The following is a 16,683-nucleotide window of genomic DNA, read 5'->3' on the forward strand; positions in this document are numbered from 1 at the left end:
ACTGTGAAAAACTCCGTAGTGGTAGAACAAGAGAGTATTCAGAAAGATCTTATTCACCAAACCAATGGGAATTGCTAAAGTTAAAACATCACTACTATGAATTTTGCCAAGCACAATTGGTTTCCAATAAGTGTTATTTGGTTTGTTGAGAAAACCATTTGTGCATTTTCACTCTTAAGGCTCTGCAGCATTGTAAGAGTTGCGCAAAGGCTGGACTCATAATCGGGTTTCCAAGTTAGACAGCCACAAGCAGAGGTCCTTTCACTCTAATCCAGAGGTACTCAACCTTGGCTGTCAACCAGAATCATTCGGGGGGCACTTTTATTAAAAAAAAAAAAAAAAAAAAAAGAAAGGAAAAAAAAGAAAGTTCATTCCAGGGCTTCACTCCAGACCACCTGAATCAGAATTTGTGGGTGATGAGGCTCAGAAATGAGTGTTTTTTAAAAGCTTCCCCTACTGATTTCCATCGTGCAGACAAATAGAAGAACCTCACTCCCCCCACCTCCCAATACAGGCATTTAATACATTCAGAGAAGGTGGAATTTAGGCTTAGGTTGACCCAGCTGACCTCTCCCACCATCTCAATAGGGTGCAGGTAGCTATTGTTCTCTACCTTAGCATTTTCCTCCTGCAGAGACACATGGGAAAAGGTCTGGGTTACTATCATGTAACAAAGGAAAGCAAATTGTTGATAGCATGCATTTATGACTCTTAAAAGTGCCACCTCTCTTATGCTTAGTAAAGTTTTACATGTTATTATATGTTGAATTTTGAAAGCTACAATATACTTCCCTTATCTAATTCAAATCTTTCAGTTTGCGGATAAGATAATTAAGGCTTAGAGAGTGAAATGGCTTGCATACGGTAACAGAGCCCAAAATTGGGGGAGCTGGATCCCAGTTTCCTGATACCCATTTCATTACGCTTTAGACCCTGTTTCCCCCGATATCTCATATTCCTAGTGCAGAAAAGTCTGAGAAGTGTTATAATTGTCAGGACATTTGGTATTGGCAACCTTAGTGTCTTAAATTCCTTAGTATAGAATGCATTTCTACATATTTGTTGTCAAAGTAATGTGTATTTTATTAACATTTATTAATCTTCTAAGTGAATGTTAATCTATTGTAACGCTTACCACTTTCTTTATGTTTGTCAAACACTTCTATAAGTTATCAATCAAGAAGCTATCATCTTTTACTCACAAAAATTTTACTCTAAAATTCTGAAGAAAGAGAAAAAGAAATCCTGATCAGGTCATATCGGCCTCTGGACGGAAATGCAGATGCCCTATGGCCCTCAGTATCGCCATAGTTAATCACATGGGCTTTGCAGTCAGACCCAGACAGAGTTGAGTTCAAATTCTGGCTATTCAACTTTCAAAGCTAGGGCTATAGTGATCACGCGTGAGTTATGCAGCCTGAATTTTCTCATAAGCAGATGGACGATGATGATGTTAACAACAGCAACAGTATCTGATTTGAGCACTGGTGAGGATTAGGTGAGAAAATGTATAGCAAGGGTTTTAGCCCATTACCAATATAGAGGAAGCTCTCATTAAGTGGTCGCTGTTGTTGATATTATCAATAATTATCAAGTCTTAAAGTGTGTTATACCAAAAGGTATTTAAAGCGACATTAACTAAATTGAAATGTAGTATTTAAAAAACCTGATTTCTCAGTTAGTGAAATTGAAGTCATATCAAACTTGATAGAGACAAAGGTTGAAGTGGGTTATCCTAAAGTAGGGAACAAAAGGGATCAGAGCCTGAGTCAAGAAAGGAGGATGACCACACGGGAGAGGAGCAAGCACAGAGAGTTGGAGCTGACGTGGAGTGAGGAGGTTCACTGTAAATCGACAATGCAACAGGAGATTGCTTATATATGGGGCATTGCTCAAATAACTAAAAACGTAAGTTAAAGGGAGGCAGGTTTCTTACTGTCCAGGAAGGAGGTTATAAAGATGGAAAAGGAGAAAGCTTGTAGCATTAGATTATTGTTGTAATGCATGTGTAATACATATATAAATGCATATGTATACGATGTGTGTTTATAAGCATGTCCCATACAATGTACATGAGTATGTACATAAATCCACGTATCCCCGAGCTCGGCCACCAAAAGGACATGGGATTAGTGACACCCCAAAAGCTATTAGCTCACCTAGAACTCAGATCTCAGTTTCTAAATACTGTTTTCCACTATAAAGAACTAAGATTCCTTGGAGAAATAATTAATTCCAGGGCTGGGAAAAGGGAAGTAAGAGATGAACCTAGAAAATCTCATTGTACAATAAAATAAGAAATTGTTCAAATAATCATTGGGGCATAGAAAAGGACACAAGTGGCCAAGTGTGGGACAAATCTAGCAACAAAATAAATAATGATAGCAATGGCAGCAAGAAGATGCTCATCAACGTGTTCATGGTGGCTACATAATGGTGGTAGAATTTCTAGTTATTTTTATTTTTTTCTTTACTTTTATATATTGTTGGTAGTTCTGTGTGAGAGCAATAAAGATCTAACGGGTAATATATATGTATGTATCTATCAGGCACTACAGTAATCCCCTCATATACCACAGCCCTATTTATTATACGTTATTATTTTCCCCACTTAGCATGTGATCTAACTAAGGCTTAGAAGAAAGTTTAAGTAATTTTCTCAAGATCGTATTGCTGATATGTAGCAGAGCAAGATAAAACTACATTTATCTGATTCCCACCATTCAAGGAATTAGTATACTCTACTGGCCTTATGTGGAGAAATGCATATATTTTGCTGTTACTATTCATTGCAATAATCCCTATTTTGCAGTATTTAATATTTTAAAAAATGTTCCTATATATTCTAACATTGTATTCTTACAACCTTGTGAGGGAGACATGGCTCAGTTGATCCTAATTTTGTTTTTTAGAGACGAAGTCAGACTCAAACAAGTTAAGTCACTTGTCCGAGACTGTAGATCTGCTGAGACACAGTTCAGGTCTCCTGACTCTAAACACAGGGCTCTTTCCCATGCACAGGGCTCTCTGCCTCTGTTGGTATTTAACGCCTTTCTTCCTAAGACCTCATCCATTGTAGGTTGTGGGAGGAGAAGCAGAGCATTTGGCTGTTGTCCCTAGGAAACAAGCTAAGAGCACTTCAGTTCACTTTTGTGGCTGATAATTTTTATTTTATGTGGCCATTCAGAGTTTTTTTTAAAAGTAGTATTCTCCCCAAGTCATTAAAATTAAGCACCTTAAATGTATATTTATTTTTCGCTTTAAACTGCATACCTATAGCATCGTGAGATATTCAGTACATCAGGGAATTTTTTTCACATTTTGGGAATACTGACACTTGGAGAATGAGAAAAGATTTAAACCCTCTCCTTGGAAAAAATATATATGTTCAAAAAGGTTTACGTGCAGTTTCAGGAATTTTAAAGTTTCCATCAAGCCTGTACTTGGATCCTGAATTAAGAACCACTTTCCTTTCACATCCCTACCACCACTGCTGCCACCAACTGTTAGCATTTATGTTCCAGGCATTGTTCTAGATGCTTTATAATTGATTTCTCATTTTATCTGAACAACAGCCATATGATACAGCTACGGTTATCGCTCCAATTTTATATAGGAGGAAATCAAGCTGTAGGTTGTATCCTCATGAGTATTTATTTTCCAAAATTATAATATCTGACTTTCACCTGTAATTGTCTTTCATTTCTTGTGCACATCTTCTTCCAGATGGTTTATTAAAAGGTTGACTCCACCCAGTCTAGAAACGATCTCCTGGGAACTCCATTTTGTGCATTTCTGTACCTTTGGGAAAAAAATCTCCTTTACTGCAAACCTAGTGTTTGATCACTAATCTGGTTTCATTGATGGTGTACTGTTTTCTGGAGTAAGGCCCAGCGAATGGATTAAATATGCTTGTTCTTTTTTTTTTTTTATCATTTTTTGTTAAGAAACCACCTACTTTTAGAGAAACTAATCACTGTAGAGAAGCTAAATCTTCTAGGCTGCAGAGACTGAAGTACTATGAAAAATGATGCTAAACATAATCAAGGCAAGTTATGAATCATTGATATCCCAACTTGCAGTGCTGCTGAATTTAGTACTACAGTGCAATTTAATATTGATGAGGAGAAGCATCCTTTGGCTTTTATCTTTATGCAATCCTTTGTCAGTGCTAAACGATGATTGCAAATGTTCCTGAAAACAGCCTGATGACTTATCTGCTCATGGGCATCTTTTTGTTAAAGCACAATTCCTTTCAAAGAATGTGAATTCCCGTGAAACTAACAAAGAATTGAAGCCATTGTACACTCTGGGGGCACCTTTGTATGACACTCAAATTATAGCTGTCTCAGTTTGTTCTTGTATGATCTTTTAAGATCCAGAGGAGGGAATCAAAATGATAGTGAGTTAGGTAGAGTATAAATGGAATAAGACTTAATTCTTATTCTTGATACTAATGACACAGCCTAGGGATGTAATTAAAACATTTCTGGACATAACCCATGCCGCAAATCTCTGTATTGATCATTGGCTCAGTGATCATGGCATCTAGCCCTGTCATATTTTGCCACAGAGAGAGAAGAAAAGTAGTTCACTGCTCCTCTTTAATAATGCCAATAAACTAATGATGATGACAAATATTTCTTAATTTCATGTAACAGCACCTTGAATATGTGTGGAAAAAGGAGTGATGTTTTTTCTTTGATTGGTTTTAAATAGAAATCTTTTTTAAAAGCAAAGTCTAAGTGCCCCAGATGTTTAGTATGCTGTTGGCTTATTGTTTTTTTTTCTTTAATTCAATTAATACCCTTCATTGTAATCCTCTTCAGGTCTTCCCTCTTATAATGTCTATACCTTTCATTCTTAAGCTTAAAACAGAGTAATTTTGAGGCTGGCCCAGTGATATAGCAGTTAAGTTTTCACACTCTGCTTCGGTGGCCTGGGGTTCGCAGGTTCAGATCCCAGGTGCAGACCTACACACTGCTCATTAGGACATGCTGTGGTGGTGTCCCACATACAAAATAGAGGAAGATTGGCACAGATGTTAAGCTCAGGGAAAATCTTCCTCACCAAAAACAAACAAATAAAAAAAAAATAAAGTAAGCTTTATCCCAGTTCAGGACAAATGTCAGCATGCTCTGTAACAGGAACACACTGGATAAAGGCATATCCTCATATATGAAAGTTTTGAAAGAGACCCAATGGTTCTCTGATACCAAATTATCTTTTATTCTGGGCTTTGTTCAAAGTTTAAAGCTCCATAAGAATCAGAAAAAAATCATAATGTACAACAGTAGGAAGGGATGTTAACAATTTTCTAAGTCCACAGTCCTCCTTTGCAGATGAGAAAGGCCTAGATGAGTTGCATAAATCAGTAGTTTTTCGTCCCATCTGATGGTAGAATCACCTGTGAAGTTTGTAAAAATTACCTACACTCAGGCCACTACCTTAAATATTCTGTTTCTGGGCTCTACTCCTGAAAAACTTACTCTGAATATTTGGAGATGGGTTTAAGAATTGTATCTTTTAAAAAATATCCATAAAGGATTCAAATGTGCAGTCAAGGTTAAGACCATAGGGTTAAATGATCTTCCCAAGTCTACAAATGTGTTAAATAATTGACAACTGGAAAAGCATATCTCCGTGGATCTGATATTTAGGTCAAGTCTCATTCCATGTTCTTTTAATAAACTGAGTTATCAGCATCATTTTATCTACTAAGAGCCATACGTTTGCTAACCAAAAAGTTAGTGCAACAGTAGCCAAAAGGCTCAACATTTCTGCAGGTTGATAAGAATACAATTATACAGGTTGTTCATTGCAAAAATTTTCACCGGATTTAATATGCCACTGTGTGTTCTCAGGTCCTGTGAGAACAATGTGGTTTGCAGTAAGGTAATGACTTTGGGTGGGGAAGGGTCTTTGTATGGGGCAGACATGGCGGGTAAGAAGAATTCAAAGGAAAGTGAAGCGGTAGCAGATGGAATTCTTCTTTTGACCATGTGACGAATTACATATTTAATAAAATCCTTCTGTTCAATACATTTAGATTTTCATTAATTATAACACATTCTTCTAAATGCTTTTCAGACTCTCAAGAGAGAAAATCAATTCCCAAGAGCAAATAAGCAATGGAAACAAAATTGTTCAATGAACTTGAAGTCAAGAGTACCCCAGGGGCAAATGTGACATATAAGATCAACTGGCACACAGATGTTCTAGGCCATGGGCCCAGCTGGTAAACTGAAGCCCTCGACTAAAGCTGGGATCCCCAAAAGGGCTACCCCCATGGTGCAGGTGTAGGCCGAGGGTAGGCAAAAGCAACAGCCAAGGAAAACTGCCTCTACAGTGTCTCTAGGTTACAGAAAATGTACAGCTAGTGATGATAATAGTAATAGTAATAAGAATAGTATCTCCCCTCGGACTTTGCAGCATATAAAGTAAATATGAATATAGTATAAGACACCCAAATACGTCATCACAATCAATGTGGATAGACTAAAACACCCATTTAAAACATCTAGAATAGTGTCAGTTACATTTAAAAATACAAATTTATGCTATCAGTACTCAAAAATATTGAAAGTAAAAAGATAGAAAAAATATAGATATACCAGAAAAACATTAGCTAAAATAAAGTTGTAGTAAATATATTAATATGACAAAATTATATTTAAAACAAAAATCATTAACAGAGAAAATACATGCTTAATATGAAAATATTCAATTCCTAGGATGATTAATTCTAATAATAATTAGAATAATATATTATTCTAATTTTATAATATATAAATAATAATTGTTATTAATGTAATAATACTTCTAAACATAAATGAACCTAATAAAATAACTTTATAAATTATAAAGCAGAATGGCTGTAAGAGTTTAAGATAAAATACATGAATCTAGGTATCTGGTAGCTCAATCAGAGAAAACAGTCCATAAAGATGCACACTATTTTAAAAATACAGTCAGCAAAGTTAATTCACTAAGCAAATGTTGACCTTTTCACCCAACACTTAGAGAACGCACACTCTTCACAACTACAAAATAAAAATGGTAACCTTCCAACCCCATGGTCTCTGACACTTAAGCTGCAAATCAACGAAAAAGTGTATTTCTTTTGTTTGCAAATAAACACTTCTAAATAATTTATTGGTCAGAGATGAAACGATAGTGAAAATTTTTAAATATTTAAACTGAAGTATGATAATTCAACCTTAATATTGGTATAAGTAACTATAATAATAGCCCATGGAAAAATACATTTAAATTCCTATACTAAAAAGATTAGCTAAAATATTAATGATCTAAGCATCCAACTCAAAAAGTTAGAAAAGGAAAACAGATTAGACCCAAGCAAAGAAATCATAAGCAAAAAGAAAAAAAGTGAAAAACAAGGAAAACAAACGTTGATAAATTTAAAAATCTAATGAAATAGATTCTGAAGCTATTAGTCAAGAAGATAACTAAAATAAGCGATATTATAAATGAAAAGGAGAATATTACTGCAAATGCTAAAAGATATTAAAAATATAAAAGAGAAAATGTTCTGAAAAACATGTGACAATATGTTTTAACACTTACACAAATATGTAGATATATATAATTACCAAAACTGACTCAAAAAATACAGCGAATTGACATAACTATTAAAAAAACTGAGTTGTTAGAATTCTTCCCAAAGGGAAAAAAAACAGGCCCAATTTGATTTTAGAAATAAGTTTTACCAAACTTTTTAGAGCAAATCTCCTTAATCTTATACAATTATTCAGAACATAGATAATGAGTGAATTCTTTTCAACAATTTTAGCTTGAAAATAATATGAAAAACATGACAGTGTTTGAAAAGAAAATGATAGTGAGACAGCTTAATTACAATCAAACATTTCTCTGTGCTGAGTCAAAATCTCGTTCCCACACCTCTTCCTAGGGAGGCTGTACACCAGCAGAGGGTGATGCCTTGGTCTTTCTAAGCTAAACACTGTTGGTTGGAATCCTGATGCAGCTTCTTACCACGTGCAAATTCTTGAAGGCGTTATTTTTCTTTCTGCATCTTGTGGCGCAGAACCTTTTAGAATTGCTGTGAATGTAAAACAATGTTAATAATGTAAAGCACTAGAATGGTACCTGGCACAGTATGAGCACTTGATAAATGTAAGCGGTGATTATTTCACCATCTTGAGTCTCATTCATGGGTGAAGTCATGTAAATTCCATGAAACAGTCCTTTTATAGTTTAAAGTCATTTAGCATGCTCCCAGCAACCCCCAACCCTCATTCTCATCCCTTCACTATAAATCCTGTGTTTTTTAAGCTAAAATCCCTAATATGTTTATCAGTTCTTCATACAACCTTGTTAGACCCAGCAAATCTTACGGTTGTCTTCACTGGGATATATCCTACTTCAAGTATTTTTGAATCTGAGATTCGTGCATGGAATTCAGACCCCTAAAATGATATGTAGCTTCTTATGTGCAAATATGCATATGCTCTTTTTCTGGAGAGAGATCTCATAGTTTTCATCATATTTACCAGAGTGTGTCTGACATACAGTATCTAAAATTGTTCCCAGAAAGAAGCAGTCTTCCACACACCCTGTGTCTAAATTGGCCTCAGTAAATCCTCTGAGGACCCTTTCTTCAGCAACAATTGCTGAGTACACTGTGAGGAACTTGTCCCTGGAGACGCATCCTTTTCTTATCTTTCTGAAACTGAATTTTAGCATCCAAGCTTTGTTCCCTCCCCAGAATGGAAAACATTGTTATTTTTTTGCTTTCCTTCATTTTCCAGAAAAATTATAACCACTATATTGAAAGATGCTCTCTTTAAAGATAAAACTATTATTTTCAGGCAGCACAATGGTTTCCAAGGCAACGCAAGTAACTTACTAGGACGGAGTTGATCTCCTTTCTCACTGGAGGAGAAAGTTCCTAAGAAGCTGTTATATCACCCCTAGAGGAAACAGAATGTAAAATAACGTCACAGTGCTCGGTATGTCTCCTGGTCTTGATTGTCTCACCAAGAGAATTTGGAAAAATAAAAGAGCTGTAGCCAAATGCAAGGAACTTTAATGATGCATATAAAGTTAGAAAATATTGTTAGATCCTGGACTTTTGAATGATATAAGTCTGTGAAGAGTGTAATCCTTAGGATGGAAGGACGTTTCTATCCAAAGCAAGATAAGGTGTAGTTTGAGTGGTAATGAGCTGGCACTATTTGAGGCACTATTTGAGGCACTATTTGAGGGGAGAGGTCTGAGAAATAACAACAGCAAGCAAGACCTTCTGAGACAGCCTCAGGTCCTTGTCTGCTCCTGCATATTTGGGTCATCATTCTGTGGCTTATCTCATCTCTGTTTTGAAATGCAATGTTCTTGGGAGATATAAGACATTTAGCACTTATCTGGCAGAATAGCTGACCTCAGTCCCATTTCTGTGGCTTGATATAATCTACTGAGATATTTTGTGTCTACCGCCACTCTCAGCCCACTAATTAGCCAGGAACTCAGTTAATAAAAGCGAGCCGCAGGTGTTCTGGTCCTGTTCTGTGCAGACACCTGTTACTGCTCCCTGTCACCCCACATCTACCACCACTTACTTTACTCCTGTTGTTGTCTTGCTGCCTCCTTCCTTCAAGCTAATGATCTTCATAAGTACATAGTAAAGAGTTGATCAATATCTACATATACTATTATGATTCAAATAAAACAAAGTTCATGAAGGCCTAATTAATATTGGAAGAGGAGGCAGCTGAGTTAAGCAGAATGAATTCCTCTATTGTCTCAAATCTCTTTCTGTCTCTGTATGCACTTTTATTATAGAAGTTGCCAGGTTTGATTGCACGCATTACCTTTCCTGAATCTTTTGTCTCCCCTACTCAGCTCATTCAGCACCCAACCTCCCACACTTTCAGCTAACACAGTGCTTTGGCACATGGGAAGTGTTTAAGACTTTTTTTTCCTTTTTTTTGAGGCAGATTAGCCCTGAGCTAACTGCAGCCAATCCTCCTCTTTTTGCTGAGGAAGACTGGCCCTGAGCTAACATCCATGCCCATCTTCCTCTACTTTATATGTGGGACGTCTACCACAGCATGGCTTGACAAGCAGTGCCATGTCCTCACCTGGGATCCGAACCAGCGAACCCCAGGCTGCAGAAGCATAACGCACGAACTTAACAGCTGCACCACCAGGCCGGCCCCTAAGGCATTTTTACAATTCAATAATGGGTAGGTTTTGATTGGAAAAATTGGGAGAGAGGGTTAAAGATGTAATGATTAAAAGAATATACTAATTGTATTCTACAACTAAATGATTTTGAAGAAAATAAACTTAGTATGGATTTTAGTGGTGCTCCGTGTTCTAAGATTTGTGCAGTCACAGGCAGGCAGTTGTTACGTGCATGTTGCTTGTGATAGATCCAAATGAAACTTGGAGGTCGCCCTACAGGGGACACATGTGAAGCTTATCTTCTGACTTAGCATGGTAGCTCATCAATATTCATTAAACTCAAATTTGGCATTCATCCTACACTTAAAAGAGCTACCCTATTCCTCCTGGCTAGATCATATACAAAAATTTTGTCAAAATGGATCATAGCTGTATATGTAAGAGCTAAAACTAAAAAAAAAAGAAAATAGAAGAAAATATATAAGTAAGTATTTCTGACCAAGATTTAGTCAATGGTTTCTTAGATATCGCACAAAAGCACAAGTGAGAAAAGAAAAATAGATAAATTGGACTTCATCAAAATTGAAAACACTTTTGCTTCAAAGGACAATATTAAGGAAGCAAGAAGACAACCTGCTGAATGTGTTAAAGTATTTCAAATCATATCTAATAAAGGATTTGTATCCAGAATATGTAAGAATATATATTACAACTCAATAATAAAAATACAAGTAACTCAATTAAAAATGAGGAAAGAATAGGCATTTCCTCAAAGAAAATAAGCAAATTACCAATAAGCACATTAAAAATTTGCCTTAAGGAAATGCAAATCAAAACCACATTGAGGAAGAGAATGTTGTCATCATCATGGCGGAATAAGAGTTTTCTACTGTCTTCCTCAAAAAGAACATGGATGTAGACACTCACCCATGGACGAGAGATCCTCTGTGGAAGTCCAGGAGCCTAGAGGAGAAGTTCTAGCACACTATCAGAGCAAAAATATCAGCGACTGGACACCTTGGAGAGTGTAATAAGAACATTTTCACTTCACCAGCCGAGGCTGCATTGCGCAGTGCCGAGAGAACTCTTCTCTCTGCCACGTGGGGAAGTGAAAGCATGTGAGTGAGTGCCAGGCTTCCCCAGCTGTGTGGGAGGCTTCTAAAAATGCTCACTTCTTTCTGGCCCCATTCAGAATACTGAGGTGTGCTGTGTGACTGAGGGAGAGGGAGCGGCTGGGAGAGCAGCAGAGAGAACCCACAAGGCTTTAAAGGGATGCAGATCCTGCTGCCTGCATCACAGACTCCATGGGGAAGCCTGCCCACAGGCCACTGGGGATGCCTCCCAGAAAGCCAGCCTGACTCTGTGAGCCTGGGAGAAACCACAAATCTGAGTATTCACGCTGACCTGGGGAAAGCAAAAGGGAGGCTGACAGCACTTGACCAGTCATCGCAGGACCAAGAGAAGGCAGGTGAGCTTAAGAATTCTGACACAAGAGGGAAGAGGAAGTGTGGAGCAGGCATGCCCATAGACAAAGTCAGAGAAAAACCTCCTCAGAATCCCTAGCGGGTTGACAGAAGGTATTTTTCTACAAAAGCCAGTCAATAAAGACTGGAGGTGACTGCTTCTTCAGATGTGAAGACAGCAATGCAAAACTTCAAGGAACATGAAAATTAATACACTAAGCAAATGCTAACACCTGAAGGGAGAAACAGACAATGTTACAATAATAGTAGGAAACTTGAATACCCCACTTTCAACGAAGGATGGATCATCCAGACAGAGTCAATGAGGAAACGTTGGACTTGAATTATTCTTTAGACCCCATGGACCTAACAGACACATACAAACATTCCATCCAACAGCAGCAGAATATACATTCTTCTCAAGTGTGAAGAATGGGCACATGGAACATTCTCTAGGATGGATCATATGTTAGCTCACAAAACAAATCTTAGTATATTTAACAAGACTGAAATCACATCAAGCATCTTTTCTGACCACAACAGTGTGACACTAGAAATCAATAACAGGAGGAAAACTAGGAAATGCACAAATATGTGGAAATTAACAAACTTTGAACAACTGATGGATCAAAGAAGAAATCAAAAGGGAAATAAGAAAATATCTTGAAACAAATGAAAATGGAGTACAACGTGCTAAAACTTTAGTCTTGTCACCTATATGTGTAATCTACAAAAGCCGTACTTACAGATACAGAGAGTAGAGGGTGGTTGTCAGGGGCTGGGGCATTGGGAAATGGGGAGATGTTGGTCGAAGGATACAAATTTCCAGTTATAAGATGATGAGTTCTGGAGATCTAATGTTACAGCATGGTGACTATAGTTAACAATACTGTATTATATACTAGAAAGTTGTTAAGAGAGTAGATCTTAAATAGTCTCACCACAAAAAAAACAAAAAGATAATTATGTGAGGTGATGGAGGTGTTAGCTAATCTTGTTATGGTAATCACTTCACAATATATACCTGTATCAGATCACCTTAAACTTACACAATATTATATATTAATTACATCTCAATAAATCTGGAAAAAAATTTGAGAAATCACTCACCCCCACAATTATGGCTAAAATTTAACAGACAGACAATACTGTGTATGTATTAGTCAGGACTCTCCAGAGAAGCAGAACCAATAGGAGATATATATGTATATAAGAGGAGATTTATTATAGCAGTTGGCTCATGTGATTTTGGAGGCTTTGAAGTCCCAGGACCTGAAGTCTTCAAGCTGGAGAACGGGGAAGCCAGCGGTGTAATTGAGTCCAAATCCCAAGGCTTGAGCACCCAGGAAGCCAACAGATGGCGTAAACCTGAGTCCAAAGGCCAGAAAAGTGGGAGTGGAGGGCAATGGCATAAATCTCTTTAGTCCAAAGGCCTGAGAATCAGGAGCACCAAGGTCACAGGGCAGTAGGAGGTATATACCTCAGCACAAGTAGAGAGTTCACTGTTCCTCATCCTTTTTGTTGTATTGAAGCCCTAGCAGATTGGATGTGGCCCATCCACATTGTTGAGGGTGATCTTCTTTACTTAGTCTACTGATTCAAATGTTAATCTCTTCCAGAGACACCCTCACAGACACACCCCAAAATAATGTTTTATTAACTATCTGGGCACCCCTTAGCTCAGTCAAGTTGACACATAAAATTAACCAATGCCGTGTGCAAGGATGTGGGGGAATTAGAACTCTCATTGCCTGCTGGTTGGAATAGAAAATGGTGTAACTGACTGGAAAACAACTGGGCTGTTCTGCAAAATGTTCAGCATAGGATGACCATATGGTCCAGCAATACCACTCCTACATGTATGTTTAAAAGAAATGAAAACCCCTTGTACATGAATATTGTACATGAGTATTCATAGTGTATTTTTATAATAGGCTAAAAATGGAAACAAACCAAATGTCTATTAACTAATGAATAGGTATACAAAATGTGACACATCCATAAAATAAAATGTTATTTGGCAGTAAAAACGAATGAAGTTTGATACGTGCTACAACATGGATGGACTTTGAAAATATGATGCCAAGTGAAAGAAGCCATTCACAAAAGACCGTACATTGCATGATTTCCTTCATAAGAAATCTCCGAAGCAGGTCAATTCATACAGACAGAAAAGTAGACTAGGGATCTCCAGGGATTGGACAACAAGAGAGAATGGGAAGTCACTGCTGATGAGTACAGGAATTCTTTCTGGGATGATAAAATATTCTAAAATTAGATGATGGTAAGAATTGCTCAATTCTGTGAATATACTAAAAACCACTGAATCGTTCCCTTTAAATAGTTGAACTTTATGATATGTGAATTAGATCTCAAGAAAGCTGTTTTAAAAAATGTCTCCTAAGAAATATTGAAGAAACATGTCATGTTCATTCCTCACTCAACCCCAGGAAGTGGGTATTGCTAGTCTCTTTTACACGTAAAAGGACTGAGGCTCTTAAAGGTTATTTATCCAAGATGCCAGTAATTGAGTTTCAGAGGGAGGATTCGTCGAAGTTGTCTAAGAGTCTTTTAAAACATTTGAGCAACAAATTTTAATTGCTAACATAATTATTTTCTGAATGAAAAAACAGAGAGTTTATTTCAGTGGAAAAAAATCCATGGTACTGTACAACAAGTAATTTAGAGGGAGGTGTGGTTAGGAAAAACTATCACTTTCTAATATTCATTCCCTATATTGTGATCAAGAAAGGGAATCAATGATTTTCAAATGTTTGCTCCATAATAGTAATAGTACTACTCATAATAAGGGTAAATATAGTACCCTTACTGTGTGCTGGGCATTATGCCAAGCCTGGCATCCGTGTTTGAGGCACCTATAGGTAGACTGTCTTATATCTTCATAAAGAATGAGGATTTTTCACATGGAGAAATGCATAATGAGAGGCCAGTTTACCTTAAAAATTCATGACAAAGAAATGACAGAATTTTGAGTTAAAAGAGAATTCAGAGTATATATATATATATATATATATACATATATACTTAAAGTATTCACGTTTTTGGTTGTGACAGAAAACTCAGATTCAAAAAGAAAATAATTAAATAAAGGCTGTGATAATCAACTTCAGATAATAGATTGGGTTTTAGGCTCAACTAGACAAGGGCTCAATGATCTCAGTGGGACTAGTTTCTCTCTTTCCTTTTCTGGGCTCAGCTTTCTGTGCGGTGACTCCATTCTCAGACAGGCTAAGTCCTCCTGGGTGCAAGCTGTTGGCCAGCAACACAGCCGATCAATTCTTCTAACCTCAGCATTAGTGGAGAAGAGCAAATGACATTCCGAGTACGGGCCTGGAGATTCCTGCTGAGGTAATCTGTTTGCTCCTAAGCCTGTCATTCTGACCAGGGCAATGAGGCCTGTGAACTGGCTTGTGCTGGTTATAAGCTGCACTCCTCAAGATGGGGATAATGAAAGTCATGAAGATGTGGAGCCGCCATCCATAATCAGGACTGTTTCCACAAGAAAGAGGGCTGGATGTGGGATAAAGAACCAACACATTTTCCCTATGCCCCATTTTAAAAGTTGGTGTTCAGAGAATTGCAGATTTATTCAGAATCCCACAGTGGGATATCAGTGGAACAAGAACTTGAATACAGTGCTTTTCACTGTGTGAGTTGTCTATTTCCTCTTACTCCACATTTATTACTTAAAGGCATAAAGTATTGATGCTGGTGGATTTGATAACGATGGGCACTGAGGCAAACTTCACACTAAGGTTAGATTATAGAGTGGTAGTAAAAAGCAAGGCTTTTGGAGCAGAACAAGTTGAGTTGGAACGACAGCTTTACCACATACTACTTTTATGACCTCAAAAAGGTGGGCTAGCCCCTCTAAGATAATCTCATCTGAAAACTGATGTTAGACGCTTAGCAAAATTCCTAAAACTTGAAAAGTTCTTAATGAATGTTAACCACAGTTTTTGTTTTTGTTAATACTTATATTTTTTTCTCATTTTGAAAGTAAAATAATTTAATCTACCTGAAATATTTGTTGAGAAGTTTTAATAATAGTGTACATTTAAACTCTTGGACTGGTCAATTTGGTCTAGGCACATATTTAGTAAATAATGAATTTTAAAAGTTAAAATCTGAAGAGTCCAATCTTTTGCTTCTTCTTTCCTAGTCTCTTCAAAGGTTCCAGCATGCCCGTCGGCACAGGCTGTGGGGGCAGAGCAGGTGAAGCAAGGTTCAACAGTCGGTCTCCGGGATTATCCAAGGCCACCACCCATTGCCACCAGCTGTCTCTTATTCTCCCCTTAGATGACTCTTTGACAGGTCCCCCCTCATTCAAACTAAATGTCTTGACCATATTTTTTCAAAAATTCTCTTGGCCCCGTGGAATGATTTTTTTACATACTTCTTCTTAATTACCCCTTATATTCTTTTCACAAACCATTATTAACATTCTTTAGTCCTTTTTGCTCCCCTAATGTCCTCATACAAGCATAACCAAAGAGCTCAGCACAATACCTGCCTCACGGAAGAACAGGATAATCTCACGGGGTAACTCTGCATAACTGCCCCATTAGGGAGGATCATTAGACGTATTTCTTGTTGAAGCGCACAGTCACCATCCTAATATTCTTTTGGCCCTGACAATCTGCCTAGAATAAGATGTTCTAAGGAGAAGTTGTTCAAGAGTTTCTTTCAGAAGCAAAGTGACATCTGCCAGATCCATTTAGTAACATATATGAAACCACATTGTTTTCTGTAAAATAGATATATTTGAAAGAGGAAATATGATAGAAAATGCTTACCAAATACTACTGTACAGAGCACTGTGCTACGTGCAGAGGGGACTAGAGCAGAAGGAAGCTCTATCCCACTTTAACATGCATAGCTGTGCAGGAAGGAAGCTAGATGCGTCTGTCAACAGAATGGACAATGTGATAAAATTGAGAAAGTTGCCTGGATCTTTGGAAATCCAGGAAGGGTTCATAGGAATGGTGATATTTTTGCTAGGCTTGGTAGACTTAGTAGGATTTTAATCAGT

The 16,683-nt window shown here is 37.3% G+C and overlaps 1 protein-coding gene and 1 long non-coding RNA gene across 4 annotated transcripts in view; one reads left to right on the forward strand and one right to left on the reverse strand.

The window, feature by feature from the left end:
- LUZP2 (leucine zipper protein 2) overlaps positions 1-16,683 on the forward strand; it is a 459,231-nt gene that overhangs the window by 296,839 nt on the left and 145,709 nt on the right. The gene's annotated exons all lie outside the window — the stretch shown is intronic.
- LOC123278890 (uncharacterized) lies at positions 6,835-11,265 on the reverse strand. The gene is made up of 3 exons (XR_006516621.2): positions 11,095-11,265; positions 8,891-8,954; positions 6,835-8,083 (listed from the first exon to the last, which is right to left on the reverse strand). It is a non-coding gene; the product is annotated as an uncharacterized lncRNA (long non-coding RNA).

This window comes from Equus asinus, chromosome 20 (assembly GCF_041296235.1).
Source record: "Equus asinus isolate D_3611 breed Donkey chromosome 20, EquAss-T2T_v2, whole genome shotgun sequence".
Classification (NCBI taxonomy): domain Eukaryota; kingdom Metazoa; phylum Chordata; class Mammalia; order Perissodactyla; family Equidae; genus Equus; species Equus asinus.